We start from the raw sequence: 6183 nt of genomic DNA on the forward strand, positions 1-6183 counted from the left end.
AAAGTCGGAGGCTTAACCGACTAAGCCACCCAGGCGCCCCTCTTTGAGTATTGTTATAGCCTCTTGAACTCACAACCCTGGTGTGTGTGTAAGGCTGTAGGTCAGTAGTTCTCCACTCTAGGTGCATGTCACAAAAATCTGGGAAGCTTTTACAAACTAATGATGTTCAGGGATTATGATTTAATTGATCCAAAGATGGATCCCAAACATAATATTTTTTTAAAAAATTGTTGTCTCATCTCTACTAGAAATAAGCTCTTGTTACTATTCCTTTATGTCTAATGGGCCTGGTGCATAGCAGACACCACTAAATAACCGCTGAATGAAGGAGTGAACAGAGCGCTGTTTTATAAAGGAAGATTGTGAAATAAGAACAAATTCCAGGCAATATGATACTTTGTCCCTAATGTTTTCTCTAAATATATTTGAAAACCTAATAATACACGAAAATCAAACAAATCATATGGGACAAGAAAGTATTTAAAACCCAGAGGTTTTAAAAAAATCATGAAATACCTATTTCATCTTACCTTTTAAGGCACATTTTTAATAACATCTTTCTTGTGAACTAGGAAGTGAACTAGGAAGTTAAAGTCTAATAATTTTCATCTGTTTCTGCTAAAGCCCCAAGGCAACAGTGGCCGATGCCGGGGAGAGGAGCAGGACCTGTGCAGGACTGAAAAACAAGGGGGCCCAACGCGAGTCCAGACTTCTGCCTGTAAGAGAGGGGGAAGCTTCTGCTTCACCTTGAGTCGACAGAGGGAAGTGTGTAGAGGGATCCCCGAGAACCAGAGGCCAAAAGGACAGTAATGAGGGGTTGGCCAGGGAGAGCGCATCGTCCAAAGTAAGGGAGTGGTGGGTAGGACAACAGACAGGTCTTGAAAACTCACAACAGACGGGCCAGAAGCACGAGTTTCAGGCTTAAAGAAGCCTTTCACAACAGTACTGGTCAAGTATGCGCTTTCCACCTCACAGACCTTATGGCAACACGGGGCCAAAAGGTGGCAGCACGGAGTGGGGAAGCAGGGCCAAGCACCTGCTGCCCACCCCGCGTCCCCACCACAGAGGGCAGGCTGGCAGCAGGCCAAAAGTAGGTGAGGGGCTGTCTCCATCTCCAGATTCGGTCAAAAGTTTTGTTGTCACACCAGACTGGGCAGTGGGCCTTCAGGCTCTGGGAAGCGAGGAGAGAGAAGCCTCGGGATTTGCCTGACATCTCATCCAGGGACAAGGGAAGCACAAGCCCTAGGGAATCAACGTAAAGACAGTGAGACCATAATAGAGTTGCCTTTTGATCCAATTGAGCTTGTTTAACTCAACAGTTGAACTAGCACTTTGTGTTCGATGTTACTTTCCTTCTCAATTGAATATGATTGATTAGCTTGTTTATGGACAGTGCATTGTGGCTCTGATTTGACCTGTTTGGCAACTTTGTGATTTCTTTTTTTCTGCTTTTGCGAACATGTTGAAATAAATGGTTTTTTTTTTCTTAAATAGTTTACTGTCAAGCTGGTTTCCATATGCTCACCCCAACAAGTGCCCTCCCCCATGCCCATCACCCCCCTTCCCCTCTCCCCCACCTCCATCAGCCCTCAGTTTGTTCTCAGCATTCAAGAGTCTCTCATGGTTTGCTTCCCTCCCTCTCCCCCACTAATTTTCCCCTTCTCCTCCACCATGGTCCTCCGTTAAGTTCCTCCTAATCCTCCTATATGTGCAAACATATGGTATTTGTCCTTCTCTACCTGACTTATTTCACTCAGCATAACACCCTCAAGGTGTTGCTACACATGTGTTGCTACACATGGCCAGATTTCATTCTTTCTCATTGCCATGTAGTATTCCATTGTATAGATAAACCACATCTTCTTGATCCATTCGTCCGTTGATGGACACTAAGGCTCTTTCCATGATTTGGCTATTGTTGAGAGTGCTGCTATGAACATTGGGGTACATGTGCCCCTGTGCATCAGCACTCCTGTACCCCTTGGGTAAATTCCTAGCGGTGCAATTACTGGGTCATAGGGGAGTTCTATTGTAAATTTTTTGAGGAACCTCCACACTGTTTTCCAGAGGGGCCGTACCAGTTTACATTCCCAACAGTGTAGGAAAGTGCCTGTTTCTCCACATCCTTGCCAGCATCTATAGTCTCCTGATTTGTTCATTTTAGCCACTCTGACCGCCGTGAGGTTGTATCTCAGTGTGGTTTTGATTTGTATTTCCCTGATGAGGAGGGATGCTGAGCATCGTTTCATGTGTCTGTTGGCCATCTGGATGTCCTCTTTGGAGAAATGTCTGTTCATGTCTTCTGCCCATTTCTTCACTGGATTGTTTTTTGGGTGTGGAGTTTGGTGAGTTCCTTATAGGTTTTGGATACTAGCCCTTTATCTGATATGTCATCTTTTCCCATTCTGTCGGTTGCCTGTTAGTTTTGTTGACTGTTTCCTTTGCCGCGCAGAAGCTTTTTATCTTGATGAGGCCCTAATAGTTCACTTTTGCTCGATTCCCTTGCCTTTGAGGATGTGTCAAGTAAGAAATTGCTGCGGTGGAGTTCAAGGAGGTTGTTTCCTGCTTTCTTCTCTAGGGTTTTGATGGTTTCCTGTCTAACATTCAGGTCCTTTATCCATTTTATTTTTGTGTATGGTGTGAGAAAATGATCTAGTTTCATTCTTCTCCATGTTGCTCTCCAGTTCTCCCAGCACCATCTGTTAAAGAGGCTGTCTTTTTTCCACTGGATACTCATTCCTGCTTTGTCAAAGATTAGTTGGCCATACATTTGTGGGTTCAATTCTAAGTTCTCTATTCTATTCCATTGGTCTATGTGTCTGTTTTTGTGCCAATACTATACTGTCTTGATGATTACAGTTCGTAGTAGAGGCTAAAGTCTGGGATTATGATGCCTCTCGTTTTGGTTTTTTTCTTCAATACTACTTTGGCTATTTGGGGTCTTTTGTGGTTCCATACAAATTTTAGGATTATTTGTTCTAGCTTTAAGAATGCTGGTGCAATTTTGATTGGGATTGCATTGAATGTGTAGATTGCTTTGGGTAGTAATGACATTTTAACAATATTTATTCTTCCAACCCATGAGTATGGAATGTTTTTCCATTTCTTTGTGTCTTCAAGTTCCTTCATAATTTTTCTGTAGTTTTCATCTTACAGATCTCCTATATATATTTTTAAATGTTTTATTTATTTCTGAGAGAGAAGAGAGGGACAGGGTGAACAGGGGAGAGGCAGAGAGAGAGGGAGACAAGAATCTGAAACAGGCTCCAGGCTCTGAGCTGGCTGTCAGCACAGAGCCAGATGCAGGGCTTGAACCCAGGAACCGTGAGCTCACGAAGTCGGACACTTAACCAACTGAGCCACCCAGGCGCCCCTCCTATATCTTTGGTTAGGTTTATTTCTAGGTATTTTATGGGTTTTTTTTTTGTGTGTGTGTGCAGTTGTGAATGGGATCAGTTTCTTGATTTCTCTTTCTGGGCAACTTCGTGATTTCTACCCGCTGTAGGGATCGAATTTATGAAATCTGCATTTCTGACACACACACCCCCCACTCCGGTAATTCACCAGAACCTGAAATTGGTGTGGAAAGATGGTTTGGGATTCTCAATGAAAAAATGTACAAAAGTACAGTTGGATTGAGTCAAACACGTTAACAGGAGAAAGCCTATAATTCTTGCAGTGCCAGCTCACAGAGGAACATCAGAATTCCCAGGCACAGCAGCCAAGTGCTGAGGTGGATGGCTGAATGACGGATGGAGTTGCACCTTGGAGTGTGAAGATCATACCTGAAGGGAATCAACAGGGGTTGTTACCTCTGGGGAGTAGGGGTGGAGACTGGCTGGGAAGCAGAACTTTTTGGGGCAAAGTGATCTCGAATAGGGGGCTCAGTTGGCTGGTGTAAGCACTTGTCATATGCCGTTTACTGTAAGTAAACCTCGTCCACTCTCTAGAAAAGGTAAACTAGTTCATGGCTCGCATGTTGAAGTGTTAAGAAGCGTGTACTGTCTGCAACTGTCCTTTGAAACGCATCAGAAAACAGGATGGATGAAGGAATGGATAGTTATATGATAAAGAAATGTAGCAGAATGTTAATTGTAGAATTAAATGGAGGATATATAATTATTTCAACTTCTCTGTATGTTTTTTTATTTCTTTTAATGTTTATATTTATTTTTGAGACAGAGAGAGACAGAGCATGAGTGGGGGAGGGGGAGAGAGAGAGAGGGAGGGAGACACAGAATCCGAAGCAGGCTCCAGGCTCTGAGCTGTCAGCAGAGAGCTCCATGTGGGGTTCAAACTCATGAACAGCGAGATCATGACCTGAACCAAAGGTGAACGCTCAACCGACTAAGCCACCCAGGTGCTCCTACTTCTCTCTCTGTTTGAAAATCATAATGCTGGCAGTGGACACACCCATTTATTATATTGGCAAATGTACTTCTGAAACCCAGAAGTGATGTTCTTCCCTCCACACTCAGGAGAGTTGTCAGTTGTTAGTAGGTATTATATTCCCATACACTTGCTACCGTTAAGTACAGACACTCTAGGGTATTTCCATATGTTCTACCATCATATAAACTTAAAAAAATTTTTTTAAAGTTAGTTTATTTATTTATTTAGCTTGGGTGGGGGAGGAGAGGGAGAAGGAGAGAGACAGAATCCCAAGTAGGCTCTGCACCATCAGTGCAGGGCCCAACGTGGGGTTCAAACCCATGAACCATGAGATCATGACTTGAGCTGAAACCAAGAGTCAGATGCTTAACCTACCGAGCCACCCAGGCGCCCTCCCATCATTTAAACTTTTAATTAAAAATTAGAGTTTTTACATCTTAAGATGAGTCCAGGGAGTTCTACACAGTGCATCACACGCCAGGATGCATCCAAAACAGGCTTCCCATGTGTGAAGAAATCCCATTGCCGAGGGGACTCAGAGGCAGAATATCTTTATGTTCGGGAGTCATGTTGTTTTCCCTAAAGCCAAACTGAGCCTAAACCTTCCTCAGGATCTTGGGGGATCCTTTAAGGCAAACAAGAGGGTGTGGGAGAAGGACTAAGGAAAGAAAGGAGGGGAAGGTCTTCAAGACCTTGCTCTGGAGCCAGACCACCTCCTTCCCCAGGGACAGAGCCCCTTCCCTCTTCTAGAAACCAGACTGTGCCACCGGGTAATTTAAGTTGACTAGATCTCCATTATCCTTTTTGAAGAAAGTTGACCCAGGACGGAGGAACCTCAGACTTAGATCCCAGCCTTAAGAAGCCTAAGCCTGAGAACAAAGAGAAGATACCAGTGACCATACTTCACTTTCTTTACATGAATCTCTGAAATCAATACTGACCCAAGGTTGTTCTGCTCTGGTCCTATAATCACCCTCTCCTCAGGTGTGCTTCCTGAGTCCTCAGGGACAGGGCAAACATGCAGTGGTTTCCCAGAGAATCAGTTTTCCTCGGAGATTTGGGGAAAATTATCTGAAAGGATTACTGCTCTATTAAGACAAACATGGACATATTATGGAGTGGAAAATCCCGATCATCTTTCACTAAAAAGGGAGAGTTTGAAGAAATTTTGCTGAACTCTTATGAACTACACCGCTATGCTCCCAAGGGTATATCCCCTGACACCATTAAGGAAACTTCACTGGAAAATTTAGAGAAATATTTTTGCTAGATGGAAGAACTCACTGTGGACAAAGGTTACTTTTGGTATATGAAGGACAATGAAGGAGGGTTTCAAGGTTTATACTACACAGTTGTGAATCTTTTCCCTCTTGTTCCCAAGGTAACAAGGAAAAACAGACAAAAAGAAAAAACTAATAAAAAATAAATACATGTGGTTTCTGGCGGGGGAGGGAAATCCCAGAGTGCTACTGGTTGATGGGGCCCAGAGCCTCACAGAGTAGCAGGCATGCTCTGGGACCCACACACGACTCTGAGGAAGGCACATGTTTACCCAGGATGTGCTCACTCAGGTAAAAAGGACCATCGGGGATTTCTGGGAAGAAGGTGCAGAAAAAAACAGCTTCTGGAGTCTGAGACTCTGCCACAGTTGTGAGACCTCAGGCAAGTCACTCTCTACACCCCAATTTCCTCATGGCTTTAACACTGTCTGTAGGGTTCTGTGAGGAGGATATAAGCCAAGGTATATAACACACCTGGTGCATTCTGGGTACTCAACAAACATCACTCTTT

Source organism: Hyaena hyaena, unplaced genomic scaffold (assembly GCF_003009895.1).
Source record: "Hyaena hyaena isolate Hyena2069 unplaced genomic scaffold, ASM300989v1 scaffold_315, whole genome shotgun sequence".
In the NCBI taxonomy this organism is placed as follows: Eukaryota; Metazoa; Chordata; class Mammalia; order Carnivora; family Hyaenidae; genus Hyaena; species Hyaena hyaena.